The 23,392-nt window shown below is 42.8% G+C and overlaps 1 protein-coding gene across 2 annotated transcripts in view; it reads right to left on the bottom strand.

Annotated features, from left to right (window-relative positions):
- KANK1 (KN motif and ankyrin repeat domains 1) overlaps window positions 1-22,263 on the bottom strand; it is a 122,110-nt gene extending 99,847 nt beyond the window's left edge. The window contains exon 1 of one of the 2 annotated variants that reach the window (XM_027709582.1): window positions 22,190-22,263. The gene's annotated coding sequence lies outside the window, so the exon portion shown is untranslated. Of the gene's footprint in view, window positions 1-6,352; window positions 6,397-22,189 lie in introns of those variants that run through there. The other variant, XM_027709581.1, reaches the window with a different exon arrangement.
- Between the last annotated feature and the right edge of the window lie 1,129 nt (window positions 22,264-23,392).

Genomic DNA, 23,392 nt, shown 5'->3' with positions numbered 1-23,392 from the left:
ATATTAAAAACTGTAATGCATTAGGGAACTTGAGATTACAGAAAACAAATTATATCCTTGGATCTATATATTCACAGATAATAGGAAATACCACGATCATTGCATTTCTGTATAACCTCTGCACCACACTTCTGTATAAAGTGGTACAGAAGCTTCCAGATATTCAATCAATGGTCACACATCCTCGGCTACTGTTCAAGGACATAAAAACCTGATTTTCAAACCCCTGGTGCTATGTGTCCCCATACCATGGTGTCATGATCATTCAGGTATTCTGCATAGGTTAATTTTTCTCCGGCAGATTTCACATTTTGCACATTTCCCCACAGCTACCAAAACTCTGTACCAGGCACTCTCTGTAATTCAGCTGAAGAGAGCTTATGCCCCAACCTGGTCCAGATAAGCTTGAAAACACAGTAACTGTGCAACACCAAAAGCCAGAACGAGGACACAGCTTGAGCCACAAGATGAACTAGTGAGAACTTTGTGCGAATTGCACATTTTTATCAAAGAGGAGTGATCAAAAGTCGGAAATCCTTTGGGAGCTAAGATTTATCACATACCTTAATATTTTCCATGCCAGATGGAAACAATGCTTCACTTTTGCTTTTTATCCCAAACAAATCAAAGCATACATGTATACACAATCACCTGACTCCTACACATCCAAGCACAACCAAAACAAAAAACATTACAATGCACACCCATTTTTTCCCTTAAGGGGAGAACAAACCACACCTAACAGGTATTAACAAAAACACTAAACATAAGAAAACATTCTGTTCCAATAGGGATTTAAAAAAATATATGTAGTACTGTAAGCAAAATTTTAATCTGTATAAAATGGATGTATGTTTCTCACATAAAAAAGTAATTGTTCTTGTAAACTGCTTCACAAATGGCAATCTGATTTCATTTCCAGACAGAAACTTACTCAGTGATTAGCACGACCAAGTCCTAACTAGAAGGAAAGAAAAGCAGAAATGAAAACAAACATGGGCAAACAGTTAAGCAGAGATATTGCGTATACAAAAGGAGTCTATTTGCTGATAAAGTTGTAATTTTTACAGAAAGTTCTAACCTTCATAAAATTTTAGATTTAAGCAAAGCTTGCTATGCAACAGATACTCCTTAAATTCCCAAGGACATGCTGTCACCAACATTTAATGGAGAGTCCACATATTTCACAGCATACTTCACTAGCTTGACAAGTTCACTATAGGCAGCTAACACACTGTATTCCATCCTCTCTCCTTTTCCATTTTAACATTGTTTAACACCTCCTCCCACACGTTCCTCCAACACACCCACCTCTCTCCTGCAGCCTGATTCACTTATCTAAAGAGGAATTTATGCTGGCCTGAAAAAAACACCAGCCCCCTCAACTGAAAGGATATGGCTGGATAACTTATTGAGATATGCCTCAGATGTTGTGACCAACAAACACTTCTAAGTTAATTAAAGACATCCTGCGTAGCACCAGAAGATATTTAAACTTTTGGTGTGAAGAAGACATTATTTTAAAATAAATTTGAAGATAACACCTCCAGTGGTAAAAACACTATTTCTTGGTGAATATATTCTACATTTTTGGACAGAAAGCTTTCAAGTAGTCAAAAGCACTATTCAGCCTTTGTACACTTCACTGGCATAAGTTCTCATAATGGCTAAAGGAAATAACTAAGGCTATGTCTGTGCAGCACAAAGCACCATACTAATTAACCCTGCAGAGACACTAATTAATCTCGGCAGGGCGCCACAGTAACATGACTACTCTGCATAGGGAATCTCCCCATGGTGATGCATCCTTCCTGCCATTTGGATACCCCACCTCCCACCCCAAGCAGTCTCTTTCACATGAAAGAAGGGTCTTCCACCTAGGATGAACCCTTCATGGAGGGGTGTTTCCTCTCGGAAGCTGTGGCACTGCTCATTTTTATTGAGGTCTATGACCTTCAGCAGTCAAAACTGTACGTTGCACCAATTCTCAACAAACAGTAAAATAATCGACAGGTATTACTGAGGATCCTTGGCTGCTAGGAGGACAAATGTGACAGGGTATACCTATGGACACTCTACTGGGCCCCAGGAGGAAAGGTCCAGGACAGTACCTCAGAGGAGCTATGTATAATGATAATGGCGATTGTTTGACAATCACCTGAGGCAATTCACGCCACATTTAAATTTCTTGCCTGGTCTCAAAATAAAGCAAGGAGAGACCCTCTAGCACTAGTATAATTGTTCTCCACCTAGTCAGCTCCAAGTAGCAGATAATAGTGTGGTTGTTAGCACGGTAGAAAAAGTTAAAGTGTTGCCAAAGCGACTTTTTCCTTTCAACATTCTCGTGATAAAACAAGCCCTGGGCTAAAGCCAGAACATTTTATCTGCTGTACTTGATGCTACCTCTTGGTAGAGAGGCCTGCTCTTCACGTACTACAAATGGACTTTGAGCTTCTTATGACTTATTAAAACACATACATTAAGGAATAAGGTAGTACCTTGAAGTGCTTGTCCCGATAGGAACTGGTTTTGAGCAACCAGAGAGCAAGAGAAGAGGAACACACACATTACAACCTGCAGCAGAACAAAGCCTCACAGCCTGCCCGTACCACAGGATAGAAAGGCGCAGAAGGGCACAAACAAGCCAAAGCCAGGGAAGTGTTTTACTGACAAGCAGAACAGATAATTTCAGATTCTGAAGTGTCCCTGTCTAGTCCCCTCTTCCTCCTCCCCACAAATACATATCTAAGACTAAGGTATTTCTGAGACAATCCTGTTCTTATGGCCTCTCAGTAAAAACAGACCTTCTGCAAAGCACAGCCCCATGAATTTAGCAGGAGTTACCTGAGCAAGGTGACTCATGTTGCTGGTAAATGCGATACCCCAGCTCAGCTAGAACCTGGCAGGCAAGGCTGGCTTCTCACGTGTCAGTCAGTTTTGCACAGGCAGAGGTCACAGCACCAGAAAGGGCAGCTTTGCTTTGGTCCAGGGCTTGTACTATAGTGTTCAGAAGTTGGTGACTGGTCCAACACGTAGGCTGTTTCTTGTGGCAAAAGCACAGGGACAACTATCTAGCATAAAGTGTGCTGCACTGAGACAAGGAGAAGTCATGTCAATTAAGCAGTATCAAAAGACCCCTTGAGACTATCACAGTCTCAGCAGAGCAGACAAATATTCAAGTAAGTCTGCCAGATCCAGCATGGACGAATACAAATCCTACACTCCTGTAAAAAGCATCATCGTTCACTTATGAGATATTAAATTGCATTTGATAAGTAGGTGTTAAAGAAGTAGTTCTCACACTTAGACCCAAATACTTCAGCTCATGAAAAATAGGAAGATGGTGTAAGACACATTTGCTATCCAATCACTTTCAAAAATATTAAGGCATCAAAACGTCGGGTGTACATGTAAGTTTACAACTACCTAATAAAGGGCTGTTTCCTTCAAATTTTTTTTACCCAAAGTCTGACTGTGAATGGTACCCAGTAAAAGTAACAAGATAGGTAAACACTTCAGTCTCCAAACAATAAAAACTGGTCAAGATTGTGACAATACAGTAAAACCCAGCAAGCCATACAAACAGATGTGCTGAATCTCAATGCCTTTAGCTGCCAAGTCAGGTGAAGCTGACTCACCATTCATTGTACACTCAGGTCAGATAGATGTCCCACTTTCTCCTCCAGTGCCTTCCCTATACAAACTGTGGAGTTCACCGTGGGCTTTGTGAAAGGAGAACTTTACTTGGTAGGACAGTGCCATGACACAACTACCACTGCAAAACAGATCTTCAGCTGGCAGACCGCTTTGAAAACGCAATGAACTGATGAACCCCAAACTGCCCAGTGCCATTGAGTGGTATGTTCCTTGCTACACGAGGCTGCAAGAAGAAGGATCTTCAAAAGTCACATATCACTGAGGGCCACTCTTATGGCAATACTGTTTCCCTTGTGCAAAAGCTAATAACAACCAAATATGACAACTGTCTCATCTGATGTTCTGAATCAATTATTTGAACAAGAAGAACTAATAATAAGGTCATTCTGAATTTACTTCCTGTGAAGCAAGCTAATCCAGAATAACACTGTATGTTCTTACTCCTTCAAGAGCACCATGTTCTAGACAAAACAGTAAAAAAGACATTTTGGATGAGGGGTGGTAGACAAAAACAAGCATTTCCAGGGATTCCATGACCAGGAAAATTAAATAACCAAACATGTGGCCTCCAAGGAAAAGGACATATTATTCCTCAGAGTTCCACTAGTAGCTCCTAAGAGAACAGCTTTCTCCAATTAAACTTCAAGTCCTATCACTCTAAGACATGTGTCAGTGTCCTTCAGAAACAAAGCAGGACAGTAGCGAGTCCTAGCATAAGCAAGAAGGATTAGCAAGGGGAGGACAAACAGGGCACAGGCAGTGCTGGTCAGGATGTTCTTCTCTGCTGAAATGGTTATCATGAATAGCATATTTAGCAATGCCATTGATTGGGAACTGGGGACCCCTGGTGGTCTAGTGGTTAGGATGCGGCGCTCTCACCGCCGCGGCCCGGGTTCGATTCCCGGTCAGGGATACTCTCCCGGGCAGATGGAGCTCGTCAGCCCTGTAAGGCCATCCATCTACGAGAAGGTCACTCTAAACAAACCTACGTCCTGAGGACCTCACTGCCATTGTCCAAGCTCGCTTGGCCCCGGCAGATGAACCTTAGGATTAAAGGATGGGCTCAGGTCAGCGCAGGCTGTGTCTCACCTAAAAAATCCATTGCGCAGGCTGGAAAGGTAAAAGACCTTTCCCAAAATCTTCGTTCGCGAAGACTGGCCATACTACTACTGATTGGGAACTCCGCAAAAGGCATACACAAATGGCAATATTCATAGAATGGTTTGGGTTGGAAGGGACCTTAAAGATCATCTTGTTCCCCATACTCTAGGCAGGGACATCTTTCACTAGACCAGGTTGTTGTCATGAGTTGTCCAGCCTTGCCTTGAACATTCCCAGGGATGGAGCACCCACAACTTCTCTGGGCAACCTGTCCCAGTGCACAGAACCCTCACAGTAAAAAATTTTTTCCTAATATCTAATTTAAACCTACTCTCAGTTTGAATCTATTCCCCCTTGTCCTGTCACTACATGCCACTGTAAAAAGTCCCTCTCCACCTTTCTTGTAGGCTCCCTTCAGGTACTGAAAGATCACAATTAGGTCACCCCTAAGCCTTCTGTTTTCCATGCTGAACAAACTCAATTCTCTCAGCTTTTCCTCATAGGAGGTGTGCTCCAACCCTCTAATCATCTTGGTGTCCCTCCTCTGGACTCACTCCTCTGGGTCATTCCTGTGCTGAGGACACCAGAGCTGGATGCAGCACTCCAGGCGGGGTCTCATCAGAGTACAGGGGCAGAATCCCCTCCCTCGACCTGCTGCCCATGCTGCTTTTGATGCAGCCCAGGATACAATTGGCTTTCTGAGCTGTGAGCACACATTGCTGGCTCATGTCCAGCCTCTCGTCCACTAATATTCCCATCCTTTCTGCCAAAAAATAAGTAGTGAGATTCATAACAATATTAGTACTCTCTCTCTCTCTCCACATACAGAAAAAAAATAAATACATTAAACACTAGATTTTCGTGCTCTAGCTCACAGACATTAAGGTTGTAGTCTAACAACATAATCTCTCAAACTAGACTGGGGAAAACACACATGTACAGTGTGATTTTCAACATATATTTCTCCTGAACAGCTAAAAAAATATGCCATATAAAATTGCAAAAGTCCCCTCTACTCACACAATGCATAAAACATGAAGGTCACTGAGCCAAGCAACCTCAAACGATTCTTCCTGAAAAGTTGCAGGCTCTCCCTTGTGAGGGCAGCCAACAAAAGGCAGGGGAGGGAGAGGACAGAATGGAAAAGCAGATGAAAATGCCAGCACAAGCTTTGCAGTACTGCTTTATCATGTCAGTGTGAGGGCTCAGCATGCTTGCGGGTACTCAGGGTCACTGTGGATGAAAAATTACCAGTTTAATTGTTGTCCCACCACAGCTTCTGTCGAGCTGACTTTGATTTGTGCAGGACTATCCGGCTTGTTGCAGCAGTTTGCAAACAGTTTGTCCACCAGAAAGAGATACCAACCAGGGGATTTTGCATGCTCTTGCACACACACACACACTCTCTAATACACCTTCGACATTAAGTACTGCCTTTCAAAAACAAATCACCACTTCAAGCTACAAGTACTCTCTCATTTAGATATATTTTAAATATTCCATTAGATTGCAACACCAAAACCTACTCAGTGACACAAACCAGATCAGCTTTCACTATTTCTTTAAAGAGCAAGAAATAAAATACTAAACTTACAGGTCTGCTAGTCCACCGTTTTTCTCTGGCACACCAAAATGTACATTATTTAACTGCAATGCCTGAAACAGTAACTTGACCTCTCTGGGAAGGTGGGCGGTATTATTCAAGCTGAAACATTAGAAACATGCATAATTACGCTGGGTATTTGCCACACATTCTTTCATCCGTGAACCAATATGAATGGAAAAGTCAGACTGACACTCCGGGCTTAGATTATGTCCAAACCATCAATTAAGAAGGTTTTTCGTGAGCTCCCGAGATAACAAAATTTTTTGGGCAGGAGAAATTTTCTCTGGACTTAACTGTACATACATTACAAAGACAAAATGTCACTGCTGAAGCACAAAGCCAAGTGGGCTAAACTATGGATGTTGAGCTTTTTGCCCACCAGTGATAACACAGTGTCACTGTTTTCCTCTGACCCCACGAACCATTCATGCAGCACTTGTGAGGATGCCTGCCACAGCACCAGCCACATCCCATCATTCACCATCCACCTGTTCCTGCACCGTGATGCCTCTCGCACCCCTGTGTGGTGCCTGCCTGCTCCTCAGCACAACCAAAGGACTTCTGGCAGAATCAGACCATCCACAGGACTGGATGGGACCCACTGGGAGGGCAAACAGGGCAGATGCATGAAGAGAAGAGACCATGGTTGCTCCTAACTCCACCAGCATCCACAACTCACTTCATAGCTGCTTATGCCTATGGCAGTACCCCTTCTCACCAAGCATACAGAGTGCCCTCTGCATGTAGCCCTCTGCACGTAGCCTTCTCTTCCCTTAGAAGAAAACAGCATTCACCTTTCAAGTTTTGGGCAGCAGAAGATAAGTGAAATACCACAAGCCAGTATTCACAGGTGAAACCTAGTGAAATACACAAAACTTTCAGAACTTTTAAGGCTAGAAGACAACATAAAAATGCAGTTTTTTTCCTCAGAGGGAGAAAATGCAGTTCAAACAAGAGAAGAACTGCATACACATGTCAAACTGCAGTCTTCTGTAATATTAAGTTTTCATATTCCTCAAAACCAAGACCTATCTGCACTCCTGACAAGTGAGATGCAACAGTATCTATAGCTGTGATCTATAGCTGTTGAGATCCCAGTTGCCCCTGAACTTATTTTGATACTAGCATCCATATGTTGCTGCTCTGGGCAACCAACCTGAGTATCCCCTTTCTATGATGGAAACTCCAGCATTCTTGATTCAGCTCATTTCATTCTTGGTGCTTTGTACAAACACGTGTAATACAAGGTATTTATTTCAACTGATTCCCCATGCACTGAGACCCCTGGTGGCCTAGTGGTTAGCGTGCAGGACTTTCACTGCTGCGACCACGGGTTCGAGTCCCCGGTCTCCTGGCCTGATGGAGGTCGTTAGCCCTGTGTGGCCATCCATCTATGAGAAGGACACTCTAAACAAACCTACGTCCTGAGGACCTCACTGCCATTGTCCAAGCTTGCTTGGCCCCGGCAGATGAACCTTAGGATTAAAGGGTGGGCTCAGTTCAGCGCAGGCTGTGTCTCACCTAAAAAATCCATTGCGCAGGCTGGAAAGGTAAAAGACCTTTCCCCAAATCTTCGTTCGCAAAGATGGGCCATTATTATTATTATTTATTCCCCATGCACTAGGACAATGCATGCATCTGGAACACTGCTCCAGCAAAGACACATGAATAATTCTAGATTCATTCTTCTGCTGTTTTTCAAGCAGCCCAACTGCCTGTATTTCTTGCCCTTCTTTATATACTTCAAAAACTTTGGAATTCATAACAATGCACATAGAATATTGAGACGTACTTCCCCAAGTCAGATTTTGTAGTTTCAATGACCTGTGTTTTCCCTTTAAGCAGGATAACTATGTATCTCAGGGAACACAAGTTACCACAGTGACCATGTAGAAAGAAGGTAATACTTCAGGGACTATTTTCCACATCTATTTGAAATCTCAAGATATAAAAATTGGTCATTGTCAAATTATTATGACCATATAAACAGAACTTGCTGAAGAATTTTTTTGTGAGTTTTAAATCTGTTTTTGCAAATAATGGTTTATGCAGAGTTTAAACCCTGCGTTCTTTCATACATACTTGTGAAAACTGCAGATAGCTTTATTTTGAATGTTATTTCCTTCTTCCACATAACCTAAAAAAGAATTAAAAGGTGACAGAGCAACCATCTTAAGCCCTACTTAAAATATCTATTCAGAATGCCTGAGCAATGTGATGAAAATGCTTTAAGTCAAACAAAAGTGGCTTGTGGTGAAAAAAGAGGAAACAGAGTAAAGATCCAAGTTTGCATCAAGTCCTGGTTGGAATAATTTAATTGCCACTATGTAAAAGCAGGAATTTCTCCAGTCCATTTCAGTATTTGCTATTCCAATAAACACAAAAGAAGGGAAAAGTCAATGTTAGAGTTTTAAATTTCAGTTTAGTGGTTTGGTAACAGCCTTCCTCAAGTCATTTTCCTGGGAAAGAGTTGCTAGAGCACAGAGCTAATTAGGGCTTGTCAGTTAAGCTCTTTCTCCTGCTCTGCTCAGAAAACCTAGACAAATAGCTTATCCATGGATAGACCTGGAGGCCTTTCACAAATAGTTTGTATTCCACTGCAAGCTTAGGCACATTACATAAACATCTGGAGTACCCAGGAGAACCTCCAATACCTCCCTCCTTCTGCCCTACAGCATCTTCATGACACTGTTTCATCAACAGTGACAAAAAGAAAACAGGATTATTGTGGGCTTCCATCCAAAAACTGTTGTCATCTGTAGCTTGTCTATATGTACACAAGGGTTTGGGGTGAAAGGGAAGAGGGGTAATTCAGGTGCACAAACAAGTTTTCCAATCTTCTTTATCAGTTCTTAACTTCTGAGAAAGAGTGAACCTTGTATCATTATTAAAAAGAGACTATTTCCAGAATGGTTGGAGACTAGACTGCTTTTGGGGGGAAAAAGCAGCGAAAATATGTATGGAGATACAGCCTGGTTTGGAAGTGCTCTTGACATCCAGAAGTTAAGATGAAGACGCAAAAACTCTGTTGACCATGCAAAGGCCCACAATTAATAAAACCAGTTGCTCACCATGCAGCAGATACTTTGATACCACATTTCACAACATAGCTGGATTGGAGGCAAGAATCTACTTGCTGTGTGAGCCAATCTATATATAAGGAGGGAATGGCACACAGTTCTCTCTAGTATACTTTCCACAAAGTCCTAGAACAGCAACACCAGTGCCTTCTGTTTAGCTGCAGTCCTGCAGGCATCTTTGCAGTCTATCAAGCGTAACCACTGAGCAATTCTTTGCGTGTTTATTTTTCAAACCTGTAGAGCTGTACCTTCCTGCATATTACAGTAACTGCATAATAGGTGTAGCTTAGCTACCTTAAAATATTCCCTCCATAAAACCAGGGAAACAAAGTCTTCTGCTTCACTGCTGCACCACAGGAGAGCACCTAAAGCTTCTGGCAAGAAAGACAAAGACAATAGCAGACGACCAGTGTGATAAACTACCCTTCACATTTTATTCCAATGAGTAGTAATTACATTTAAAAATACACAAAATCCATGCATGCGTTAAACATGAGAGAAGCTGTCCTGAGAGCTAAATGCTCAGAGATCACATTTCAAAGCAATGCAGTATCATTCTTTTGGGAAAACCAGCATGGATATTCTGCTTCAACACAATTAAGGCAGGAATTCCAGCCTCTTCATTGTGACCTTCCACAAAAACCTTAGGGGTCAAGAGTAGCAGCTTGTGTGTGTCCTGCTACAAAGCTAATATATCTGTACTATCAGCAAAACCCTTCTCTAACAATAGGGCCAACAAGTTTTAGGGAGGTAAGGGGGGGACATGCAGATACACTCAAAGACTGCCACGCAACAGCTTATACATAACCATAAATTAAAAGTTGTTTTTCTGAAGGCAGTTGCAGATATTTCATTTTTACTCTGCAGGTGGAAAAAAATTTAGATTCACTTTCATGTTTTATTCTCAACAAATATCCAGACCCTATCAAAGTAGTAATGAATTAAAGACTTGTTTTCTTAGAGCAATTATTAGTGAACAGAATGAAGCCAAGGGAAAGGCTACTTATTGCTCTGACAGTGAAGTGCTAAGCAGATAGAGGGAGAGTTTGGAGAAAAAGTGTTGGGTTTTTTAGCCTTTGGGCCACATCACAGTAAATCCCTGGTGAAATCTCATGAGCACAAAGCTGCAGCCTGCAGTGACAATGCTGCTACTTGCCCTTCATACCACAGCAGCCATGGTCTCCTTCCCCAGCACTTCTCAGCAGTGAGTAACAAGGACTGCTCCAGGGGAAGGGCAGCATGGGCAGGAGAGGTGTGCGAGGTGGGAATGGCAACAGCCCAGCTCTGCAAAGGCTCTGGCTGGTGGAAAATTTAACTGAACCCTACTCAGCATGCTTGGTGTAAACTGTCTCAGGTTGGCCAGCATCAAGTCATGAAAACAGATAATCGGAAGGGTTTTTTTCTCTTCATTCTTAACCTTTGCAATCTGAGAAGACTGAAAGAGGACACCATCTAGCAAGAAGGCTGCTAATTAATTCCTCCTCACCCAGGCAAAGCTTCTAGCTGCCAAGTATCTGCTCATGTAGGAATAGCACTTGACAGCATCAAAAAAGAAGCTTCAATAGTTCTGAAAAATGCCATTAAGAGACTAAATCACCTCACAAGATGATTTTCCCTATCAGCAGTGAGAAAATGTGAATGAAAAGCAACATTACTGTTGCTTGATTAGTTTTCAGAGCACCAACTTACCATGCACAGTGATTTTGATGGGAGGTCAGCACGCCACAGGCATAGATGCTTTCAAAAGTGTAACTTTACACGAGGAAGAGTTTTCGTATCATCTCTTAGTTGAACAAGCTTCCCTGAAATAAACTATTTCTGAACAAGTTGGAACAGCATAGAGATGCTTTGCCATAAGGGCAGAACCAGAGTGCAATTGCAAGTGACATGCCAATTTAAGACATGGGCAGCTAAAGGAAGCAAGCCTGTTGTCTTAGGTGCTCAGTTATCTTGGATTAAAGGCTATAAAAAGCTCCTTGGATATAGCACTAAAACAAGAGATGAGTCAGACAGAATAATAATGGAAAAACACCAATGGACCCAACAAAAAGAGTTCAGCACACTTTTAGCACTGAGGACCTCCAGCATTCTGCAACTAGGAACATTTTGCATACCAAGGCTGCACTACTAGTACTATCACAGTAGAAACAAAAGAACACTCAATAACAAGAGTCAAAACTCCTGGCTGTCATTAGGCAGATATAGCCCAAAGTTAAATATCATCTGAAACATCTGCAGCTCAGCTGTAGCCTTTTGGAGTGCCAAAGAGACACCACAGTCATTAAAAATTTGAAGAACAATCCTCCTGCATGAGCAAAGACTTAATAATCCAAAATATTTTCCTTCTTCTCACTTTATTTAAGACTGAGATGTCCCTCATCTTAGCTGGGACAAAAACCATGGAATTATTTAAATTAATATTTTGTTTGGGTTTTTTTTGATGAGGCACGACAGGCTATAAACTTGTGCCATACCCAAAGTAGCTCTAATCTCACCACCCTTTTCCAGTTACATTTAAATGCTCCTAGCACTATTTCTCTTCACTACTGCTGCTACCTGGGGTGAAGCAGGAGCATCAAGACCACCTCTTCACAAATGCATAAGTGCAAGTGGGCAATAGGCCAAGTGGATAAACACAGGCAATGGAAAGGATTTTTTTTTCTGTGTTATCACCCTCTGGGTACACAGAGTGCTTGCTCAAAGCACAGGAGATGTGCAGCCTAGCCAGCTGTGTTTTCTCACAGAAATTTTTCATCCCTTTGTCCCCATCCTTTTCTTTCTACTCACCCACACAGCAATCTCAGCCACCTATCTTCCCCTGAAAAAAAGGGTTATAGTTTCTGGCCTTACCACAGCACACAAATTTCACTGAAATTTGAGAAGCAAGCATGTTTTACTTCGTTTTAACCTGAAGACACCTGCATTTCAGTCTCAGGTGTGTAATTCAGAGCCAACAGCAGGAGAATGAAAATGTCAAGGACCAGATATTTTCTTAAAACAAACCAGACTTTGTGCCAGGCAAACAATAGGCATACTATTTATTTTAGCTTCTTTCCTTTTAATGCAGAAATGCTCCACTGCAGGATACACCACTGTAGGTTAATGAGTTCCCCTGTACCAGCTCCTCTCTCTGACAAACTGACTGGCTTCAAGCCCTTCTTTGGACAGGTAACCAGTAAGAGGTCAGCTAAAGGACCCAGAAGGTGCAGCAGGCTGGATCAGGAATGCTGGTGGCCAGGACTCAGACTGGGTAAGGAGGAATAACACAGCTACCCTCTGGGTGATTACCAGGCATTTCACACCAAGGCTGTCAGATCTGGAGAACATTACAGAGAACAAAAGGTATAGGGACACGTTTCCTACTGAACTCTATTATTTCTTTTCAAAAGCAATCAAATGCCCTGGTTTTGAGCTGGAGAGTCCTCTCCTACTTGGAATAAACACACTTGTGCACATTCCTTCCTTTTATACTGTGTACATCTCTACTTGGCATTGCAAGCTGTTGCAGGATGACTCAGTTTGTTACTGATTAACATCTCACTCCAAGTCTTTTCTGCGTGCCTCAGTATAACTCTTCTCACATCAGTCAGGCATCCCGACACCATGCATTTCTTACGATTTTGCCCTCAGGTGTATCAGACAAATACTAACTCAATAGCCCAGAGTTCACCATGTACCAGCAGTTTTCTCCCCCCCCCTCCAGAGGACAAACCCCACCTCCTTGCAACTACACAGTCCTGCAGCACAAGCCTTTCACATCCCCAAAGGCACTGCAGGCAGCAGAACAGTACTGCCATCCCAGATTTCCACGCATAAGATGTGAAGGAGAGGTGTCAGAGGATGGTACGTGCAGATACCTCATAGATACCGGCAGCTGAACCACCATGCAATGTATCATCCGTTTGTTTCTGGAGAGCGGGGCCGGGGCCTCCTGCCCAGAGAATGTGTGTGTGTGCTTGTACGTGGAGGGGAACTACTTCAGGGTGACTGATAAACATGATACTTCAAATCAGAGACCAGGGAAAAACAGCATACTTCAGTTTTGGGTCTATTTCACCCAAATTCAATTTTTATAGAAAAAAAAATCAACCTATTCCTAAATATTGAAGAGAAGGTGTCTATCTTTCGTAATGGGACTGCTCTCTTGAACGGTCATCTAAAGCTATGTGCTGGCATGGACAAAAGGCATCACGCCCCCAAGAAGTTTTCCAGTAACAGCTGCTGAAAAGTCTGAAAAGTGGCATTACCCAGGCCTCACTGCCTTGCAACCTGACCTCTCCACTCCCACCTTCTCCCCAGGCATCAACACAACCTTATTCAGCTTCATTTCCTCTCAGCACACAGCCCTGAGCTGGAGACCACCTCCATCTGTGCCTGCAGCTCATGCTTCTCCCACCAGCACTGACACATCCACTGGCATGCACACACCTGTCCCAAGAGCAGCACCCTACCGGTATCCTGGGGAACAAGGGAATCCCAGGCACAGGATCTCACCCCTTCTCTCACTCTACTTCCACAATGTGGCATTTCCAATAAAATACTGCAGTGTTCACAGCTTCTGTGTTTTCAAAGTCCTGCTCAAGGGGTCTTCCTTTGCTGCATTTTTGCACAAGGAACACTCATAAAACCCTGCAATTCGCAGAGAAGCAGGCGTGAAGTCACATCTCCATAGCTTCACAAAGTCTCCAAAGGCCGGGGCAGTGCCAAGTGCCAAGTGACATGCAACTGTCTTTCAGAAACAGTAGAAGAGGAGGCAAAGAGACAAGTCACAGTTGACAATGGAAACTTGTTTGCTGCTTTCAGAGTTGTATCATGAGACAAGCTAGGAGACCTTCACCTGTCCATCTGCATGCAACTTACTGGCACACCTGATCTTATTTCCAGATGTGATCTCTAACAGTCCATGCAGGCTACTCTGTGAAATGAGCAGTGTAAGCCCCAGTATTATTTGGGTGATAGCCAAAAATGACTCCTGTGCCAGGAGTACTGGTACTTTCTATAAATATTAGACAATATTTACATATGTGTCAAAACCACAGTTTGGAAAAAAAAAGTTAATTCACCCAAGAGTATTTTGATCCTCTGACAAAACATTAAAGATGGAACAGTACAAAGGATTTGGACACCAACCAGCTGTCACACTTGTGTTGTGAGCTGGCACTAAATCCCATACAACCGAGAGGAGAGGAAAGATTTAGGTGGTGAGAGGAGACTAAATGGTCCCTTTGCATTCACAGCATGTGAGAAATTCCTTCTGGAGAGGCGATTCCTGCTTTTGCTACCTATCTGAAGCAAGCTGAAAGAACGGGGATCCATCAAAACTCACCAACAGAAAGTAAGTAGCTGCACTACACTTTGACAGTACTGAAGTACTGCAAAACTTGTTGGATATACTACAGCTGGGGATGTTGTGAGCTAGAGATGGGGGTTTTTTGCTTTGCTCTCCAAAGGATGCTTAGAAATTGAATAGAAAAAGATTTCAAAACGCAATGATCCATTTGCAACCTTTGAGCCTGAGCTGAGTGAGGAAAACAAGAAATGAGCTTAACAAAATCTGAGACAGTACTTGGGAAAAGTGAAAGCAGACCTCCTTTCGTCCTGTTTAAAATGAAGCATTCACACACTCATACCTTAAAAAAAATCCTGATGCTAGCAGACTTCAACATTATCCTTCAAATATTCTCAGTACAGATATATTAATATTTCCCTGTACTTCTACTGGCAAATAGAGCACTTGACAATTAAAAAGAAATGCAGCTTGGGGGGAAGCACATTAGAAACATATTTTGCTACATAGTTCTAGTATGATGAACTCTTAATTAAAAAAAAAATTAATTCAAAGTGTTGAAAGAAACAGTCCACAGAACTATGTAGTTCCTTCCGAACTTCAGCCTCACTCTCTTTTTAACTGATGTGTTTTATCACCAGCCTTTGAGAAATTGATTCTACAATCCCATTAAATCGATAGGCCATAATACACAAAATGAAAAAGAGGAGGCTGACTAACCCTTGAGACGCTCTTGATCTCTTGATGTTTATTAGCTTATTTTTACTAGAGATGTCATAAAATAGAACTCCTGAAAGTTCTCCTTATGACAAACCTATTACTTTTCAGGCAACTCTCAGATGTGCTGCTTGACCTGCCACCTGTCTACTTCCAACGAGATCAGTGCCTTTACACTTAGCAGCACAAAGGGACCAACTTGACAAAACTCATGCTCGGCACTTTGAACTGCCTAACACCAGATTCAGAGCTGACATTACTCCAAGCCTTTCATGGGGCTCTGTTGTGATGCAAATAATGTACAATCCCCAGACACAAAAAAGTCATTAAACTGGAATTAGGAGTTACAAGTAACTGGCAAGCTGAAGGAAAAATCCGGGTTAACAGGAACATCAAAGAAAGATCTACAAAGAAAATAGGAAACAGCTGTTTAGAATTACACTTCAGCAAACGTAAGGAAACACAGGTATGACGACCGCAGGCTCAGCTGGCTTTGCTTCCCCACTATGAGGTGTGCACCCACGTCACCCTTTCCCCCCCAAAAGCCTAACAGACTGTCACCCAGCCCTGCGCGTGGGCTGCGAGCGCTGACAGCATTTTAACTTTGCAGCCTTCTGCTCAGCCCGCCAGTCACACCGGCCGGCAGACAGGCTAATACCAGCAACAAGCAACAAGCCAGCTCTGTGTGTGACCTGGAGCCAAGAACCAGCCCATCTCCAGCCAAGCTCCCAGCAGCTCCCCAGCTGCTGACCAAACAGAGAATTGAGCAAACTGGGCAAGAGCAGAGAAAACACTCACATGGTATTAGGTCAGGAGTTAAAATATCTCAATGACCTGCAACTTCTATCATGAACAGAACTGATGAATGCCAGAGCCACAAAGAAGACAAACTGATCTACAAACCCCCCCCCCCAAAAAAAAGCACCATGATTTAAAATGAAATTTTCAAGAAACTATTGAGGAAATGGACAGAGCTAGTGGAGACGTTCTAGATCAGAGAGAAGCTCAGCATCTTTGCTAGTCTAGCAAATGAAGACTATCCCTTTTTTCATGGTAAGAAAGATAACTTGGAGCTTCTTTGCCTGTAACTCCATCTTCAACATCAGCACTAGCCACCATTCACTTCATCCAACTTCAGTCCTGATCGGGCCATCCAACAGGCATTATAAACCAGTCATGCAGCACAACAGCCTTCTTTCCACAGTAACAAAACAAAATACAGGAATGTACAACACAATTTGGGGCTATTTTTCACCCAGAACGTATGCCCTGTAACAACAAGCTCTCAATTAGCACATTAATAGTGAAAGGAAATCAAAAAGTCAGTTCAAAAAATCATGCATAACTCAGGCTGGAGGAGTGTTCACAGCTAAGAAAACACCAGATTCCTGCAGAAAGCAGGAAGAGCTTAAGAGAGCAGCTGGCAGAGCAAGCACATGCTTTGTGCCACAGGCACAGCTGGTCACAGCCCGTGGCCAGAGGAGAGGGCAGCAAGGGGGCTAGTCCACAGCCCCCACTACCCAGCTGCAAACAACTGAGGCTAGGGAGTACTCACTAAAGCAACTGTGGTACCTCTAAGTATTTGTGTTATGACCCCTGGCCCTTATGTGGTTTATCCCATCTTGGATTCTGTTCTCTTGCTGAGAAGATGACAAAAATGCAAGTTCTCAAGACACCCACGGACAAGACAAGGTCAGGCCAACATTACTTGCCAGGAAAAATTTCCTCTCTGCACACTGCCATGAAGTAGTATGTGTATCTTTTATTAGCCACACATAAATTTTCTTTGTGATGCTGAGCCTTGAACTTTGTACCAAGAATAGTCCAGTATGTATTCTTTTTCCATTTCCAAACTAGAACATCTTGTAAGACTGTAGCAGCCTGAAAAGTCATGGTAGTCACACACTACTGCTGTGTTACAGTGAGAGGCAGCTGTGTATTTCCCCACACACACACTTCCAGTGAGGAGAAAAGGAATTGCACTACTGGCTCATTACTTCTGCTCCTGCAATAGCCCCGTGAGACAAAGTTTAAAACTGGCAGAAATTTGATGACAGGCTGAAAATGTGAAGCAAAGGACAGTTTCTCAAGAAAAAGTTTTACTTGTCAGATTAGACAGAGGAGACTGAATTCTGTCAGAGACAGCTCTTTCACTTCTCCCTTTTATTTCTTCCATTTTCTTCTTGTTGCCTCCCTTTTCTATATTGTCTTAGAGACTTTGAATAAACAGAGCAAGCATTCAGGGGCAGGGTGAAAGAAGAGGAACAGGCACAACTTGATGGACAGTGAACAAAGTGTGCGCTAGATAGAGAAGTTACAGGAAATAAAAGGAGTCCAGAGAGCCGAGACAGAGGAATAGCAAAAGCATGAGAACAGCCAAGATGCTTCACAGACAAGTCTGGGCAAATGTTCAAGGCTGCGAGGTAAAACTACCAGAAGCCTGGAGTTAAATTGTGCTTCTTCATACTGCAGTAAAACCTACCCTGAATATCTCCCAGGAAGGATCCACGGACAACCCTGCAACTTCCAATACAGCATCTTATTCAGAGACAGAGAAACCAGCTGTGTTAAACATCCAGGCCTCCTCTAATCCCTCTTAATCAATAGGCAGCTGGTCATCACCCTGGCTTAAGTAGTCAAGATGAGGCGATGGGCACAGATGGGACAATGAACTCATAAGCCTAGCCATGAGGGTGGCTGGCCAGCATGGACCAATTAGAGCTGTGTGCACTGAGCATGTTTAACCTCCAGTATCAAAACCAGTCTTTCTAGAAGCGATATTTTAAGCCTCCTCCTATCTCTCCAGTGCAATCAGAAACTTCCTGGTAACTCTCAAAAATATTCAACTAACTCTCCAAAACCAGCAGGAAGTTGATTTCAATTTTTCTCAGAGTGTGCTGAAACCCATATCTCCATGAGCTGCTCAGCCATCCTTCTGTGGGCAGATGATGCTCTACATGGGGCAGGCTAAGCAGGTGGGAAGAAGTACCATTTCAGGTAGGTGACTTCAATTTACCTCTGCATGCAAGTCAAACCCACCTCAGCTAAGGTCAATCTCTTTCTAGCAAAAGCCAGGATAACATACTGCAGTTAAATCCGCACCTGAAAGCCACCATTGCTTTAATTAGATTCAGTCAAATCCAGGTCTTTGCAGTCTAGACGTGGTTTAGCAAGTGCTTTTATGTGAGTAATTCATTGAGAGAGAACACAGTTCTTAAAGGAATTAGATAACTCATTACATGTGAAGTTTTATCTGGAGCTTACCTCAGTTTTGGCAAAGAAAAACAGTTGGATTTTGACAGGGCAAAGACAGCCGAACGTAAGCATTCAAGCATCAGTATAAGAGAAGATTTTACCAGGGGAAGGAAGGAAGGAAAATGTTCCTCCTTGAACCTACTGCTTTTCCAAAGTTTAGCCAGCCACAAGAGGCTTTCCGTTCAGAGCAAGAGCATTAAACATGACAATTTTGCAACACAGCACAGAAACATGAATCTTGAGCCAATGCAGAACACAGACTCCATCCCTTAGCTCTGGTCCCTCCTGTAGTCTCTGTACTACTCTGGGTTTTACGTAGACGTCCAGAGATTTATACAAAGGAGAGAGAAAAGGCACATAACAGAGTAACTACTGCCTCTGACCTACGATATATGTACACTGGTCACACACCTATTTACAGAAACTCCAGGCAGGAATATCAGAACACCTTTGTGGCTTGACAACTTCTGCACTGAAATCAAAGTGATGAGATGCTCCAGCTCCACCAAAGTCAATTTGACTAAGCTTTAATATAGTTACAAAATGGCTGTTGGACGACAGAAAATTGTTAGTAGCAGCAGTACTGTGCCCCTAGCTGTGTATAAATACATTATTGCTATTTTTTATTTGCTCAAAGAATCTCTGGCAGAGCTTTAGTAAGAAATGGAGAGTATCAGCCCACTGTTTCTAAAGACTGGATGTGCCTTATATACCCAGCTGGTTCTTCTACACGGCAACAACAGTATCAGAGGCCAGCCAGGTCTCCTCCTTGCAATGAGACTCTCTCAACACTGATGCAAGAATGGCCATAACTGGACATTATGGTAAAATGATATTAACAGTTGCACTTGAATGCAGCACTATGCATAAAGCAACCCACAAATTGTCTCACTGTCACCCAAAGAGCTGAAGAGATGATATTTTCTGCTACACAGTAAGGAGACAACCCTGGCTCACTTTTGTGATGCAAATTAGCAAGTTGCTTGGAGGAAGAGGTGAGGGGGGAAAAGTCTTTTAACCGAAATTACAATGAAACTTCCTCCCTATACAACAGCCACAGACACCAGCTCCTATGGAGCCTCCTCCAGGACTCTACTGCTTTCCTTCAGTCTGTGCACAGCCAAACCTCTGGCCCCCGATTGCACTCTCCTCACTGCTGTATGCATCTGCCATCTCGCTCACCTGCAGTCACCGAACAGACCTTGAACCACCCAGAACGGGCACCAAATGTGTTAAACCGGGGCATATAAATCACTGCCCTTCCATGAAGATGTAGCTACAAGGAAACCTCTTTACCAAGCAGTAACAGCCTCCAAAGCAAAACACCACCCCAAATAAAACGCGGCTCAGGAATGCGAGGTATGTGGGCAGCGGGGGCTCTGATGGATATGAAGGGAGGACAGGAGCAGGCAGGCTGCTTCACAACAGCCGTTTCCTAGCCAGAGCAGAAGACCAGCTTAGCTGCCCCACGGATGTGCACGCAGAGCTTGGGAATGTGAGCAATGTGGACTGGGGGCCAGGGGGCTTTGCTGCCCGGGAGAGAGGGATGGGAGTGGGTACTAGGGAAACAACACAGAAAGACTAAGAGGCAGCTGGGGTTGCTGCAGAATTATGGGGCTCCCTGTGGAGGGGTCACAAGGCTCAACTACAGGCTGCAAACCAGCAAGGGTCCCTTTTTGTCCCACTCACCCTATACTTGCGGAAACAAAATTTCACATGTAGCTTTGCAATAAATCTGTGTGTCATTAATTTCTGCCAGCTGAAAAAAACTGCATAAATCTCCCCAGTTTTTGGCTAGTTACTGACATGAAAAACATACCAGCATTAAGAGTAATAAACACATACACTTAACACTTCCTGAGCCAGAGATTTAATATTCAGCTGCACAAGAACAAACCTTCTCCTCCCCCAGGCTAACAAAAGATGGAGTTGCTACAGATAAGAGACCTGAAACCCTCTTCAGCTGCTTCAGCCAAAACCAACAATCTCTTATAACATGAAAAACATTCAGTCACCTGCTTATTTTTAAGGTTCTTGAAGAACTCCATTTTATTTCTACCACATTTTTTTGATCCCCTGGTCCTCGTCCAACCACTGAGCACTGCCTATCTGGCTGGAGAAGCAGCTACCCAGAAGGGGCTCATGCCAGCAGCCGGGTCAGGTCTCGCCGGAATGAGCACCGACTGCATCTCCTTAGCACGCCTACCACATAACTCGTGACAGTCATGATGTGTGCACCGACACAAAGAAGGGCTTGTTTTCCTTAAATTTCCCCAGTGAGAAGGCTCCCGGCAACCACTAGTACTTTTGTTGATGTGATCTCCCAACATTTCCTAAAAACATGACAGCGGGCACAAGCACCAACAGTGATATGGTGAGAAACTGCAAGAAAAACACAAAGGAGACAAAGACAGTGAAAAATCACAGATGGGATCAGGATCAAGACTAAGGCAACTCTCACTCCACTCATGGGTACACATCAGAGCTCTTGTCTACTGGTAAAAAAATCATGAGTAAAGCAGCACCACAAGAACAAAGTAATAAGTATGCATCAAGTTTGTCAGCCCGGTTAAACAATGTTGACGATACATAAACTGCAGCTAATCATGCCTACATCGTTTCCAGCACCTCCAGGTTTCAGAGAGATTCAATCCTGGTCTTCTCGAAGGTGATTTTATATCATCTGTGAATGTTACCGACTTGCCATGCACAGAAAGCAGTCTGAGCAGACTGCTGGTAGAACACATTGAGAAAATGGCCAGTGATGCCAGAGTAAGACTAACATTCATCCGAGGAAAGAAAACCCTTCAGGAGTTTATCATTAGGGGAAAATAAAAAAACAACTAGAAAGTTAAAAGTTTAAGAACAAGTTCAGCCCCGCATGTCAGGAAGGAACAGATCTTAATGGAATCTTAAGACTTGGAAAAAGCAATACAAGAAGAGATTTTTAGCTTAAGTCTTAAGATTAGTCTGGGATAAAGGCTATTGTTTTAAAAGTGAAGTTATTTATTGAAAAATGTTAAGTGTGATTTTAAAAAAAATACCATAAAGCAGCTTAATTCTAATCACACTCACGTAAATCCAGACTGAACACCTGAAAAGAGCCAGATGACGCTCAATGCCCTGGAAAAAAAAAAAAAGAAAAAAACCCCTGACTCCCCTGCCCAAGACGCTAACAATTTACAGTATGGGCTGGATTTTTTCCCCCCCTTTCTGCTTTTTGATTTGGTCATGGAAAACTAGAGATTATGAAAACTAGAGATTATGAACAGAGTTTAAGAGCAACTTCAAAATTTACAGTTCTTTAACTTTCACAGTTAAGCAGTTTCAGTGACAACTGCTTTTCATTCAGCAAACTCATTTTTGGTTGCTAGACTCTACAAAACAAGGTGCTACTGCCACACAGATATCAAGCTGAAAAATAGAGCAGCAAGAGAAGCATGGGAGCTACAGAAATCGTGCTTTAAGATAGCTGTAAAATCCCACCTTGGTATAGCTGCATGATATTCCATAATATCCATATGAAGTTTACACAACTGTCTTCCACTTTGTTAGGGTTTCTCCAGCCATTCTGCACCCATCTTTTACTTCTGCTCTCTTGTGCACCTACACCACCCAGAACAAAATGCTAAGCCTCGCCTGCCAAATTACTTCTGCTTCCTGTCCCTGTTTGCCCCAGAAACCCAATTACAAAGTTAAGTCATGCTAATGGAGCCTGAAGGGATGTGCACTCGCACTCAGCTACATGACATGTCGCAATGAATGAACAGCCTGATTTTCACCCTGGTTTGGTATCTGAATGTAAACAATGCACACTGAAGTTATCTATTGCAGAATGGCAGATACATCTTGGTGTATCTGTGGCTAATTGGAGTGAAAAGTCAAATTCCAATATATGAGCCATTATCCATTGAAGCACTCTGCTAAAACAAACAAACAAACCAACCAAGCAAAAAAACCCACCACAGTAGGGTTGACCCCAGCATCAGTTTCTACTCTGAAGAAAGATTCAGCTAAACTAAGCATCTTCTCTCAGCAGGTATTTTGCTTTGTCTATTGAGGTAAATACACGCCGAAAAAAAAAAGGAAAAAACCAAGAAAAAAGCAAGGCTCTGCTCTAATGCAGCCCTGCAAAAGTTGGACTGAAGTGGAGTAGATTATGTCTTAATGTATCAATCTATTAACATTGCAAGGATTCTGAAGAGGAGGAGTTTAAACAATACCACCCTACTAGCAGTAGGGTTAATAACAAAGCACTGGTGAGAAAACACCCAAAGGCTTAAATTTCATTTGCCAAGCTGCAAAACAGAGACTCTTTCATTCCAATTTCTCTTCTGTTGGAAGTCAGGAAATCGGGAGAAAAATTCTGCAATATTGTTTCATTTAATAACTATGCATGGGTCAAGTGCCCATACTTTTGTCTCACAATCAACATCTTGACTGTCCTTTGCTGTTTTTTATCATCATCATGGCTAGGCTTCTCGAATGAAGATTTGGGAAGGACTCTACCCACATTCACTACAAGCGCACTGGTGGTCAAAGAGGCCAATGCAAGATAGACAAATCCAGCTGCAAAAGGCACAGCAGAAAGACTCTTTGGATGGTATCAGCAATTTTAAAACACTCAAAAGCCACAAATAGAAAGGCTCTCTAGTCTGAATCCAAATATTATGTTCCCCAATCAGTGCA

Source organism: Neopelma chrysocephalum, unplaced genomic scaffold (assembly GCF_003984885.1).
Source record: "Neopelma chrysocephalum unplaced genomic scaffold, ASM398488v2 Primary Assembly neopelma1_96814, whole genome shotgun sequence".
NCBI lineage: Eukaryota > Metazoa > Chordata > Aves > Passeriformes > Pipridae > Neopelma > Neopelma chrysocephalum.
This window is presented reverse-complemented; position numbering and strand designations above follow the sequence as displayed.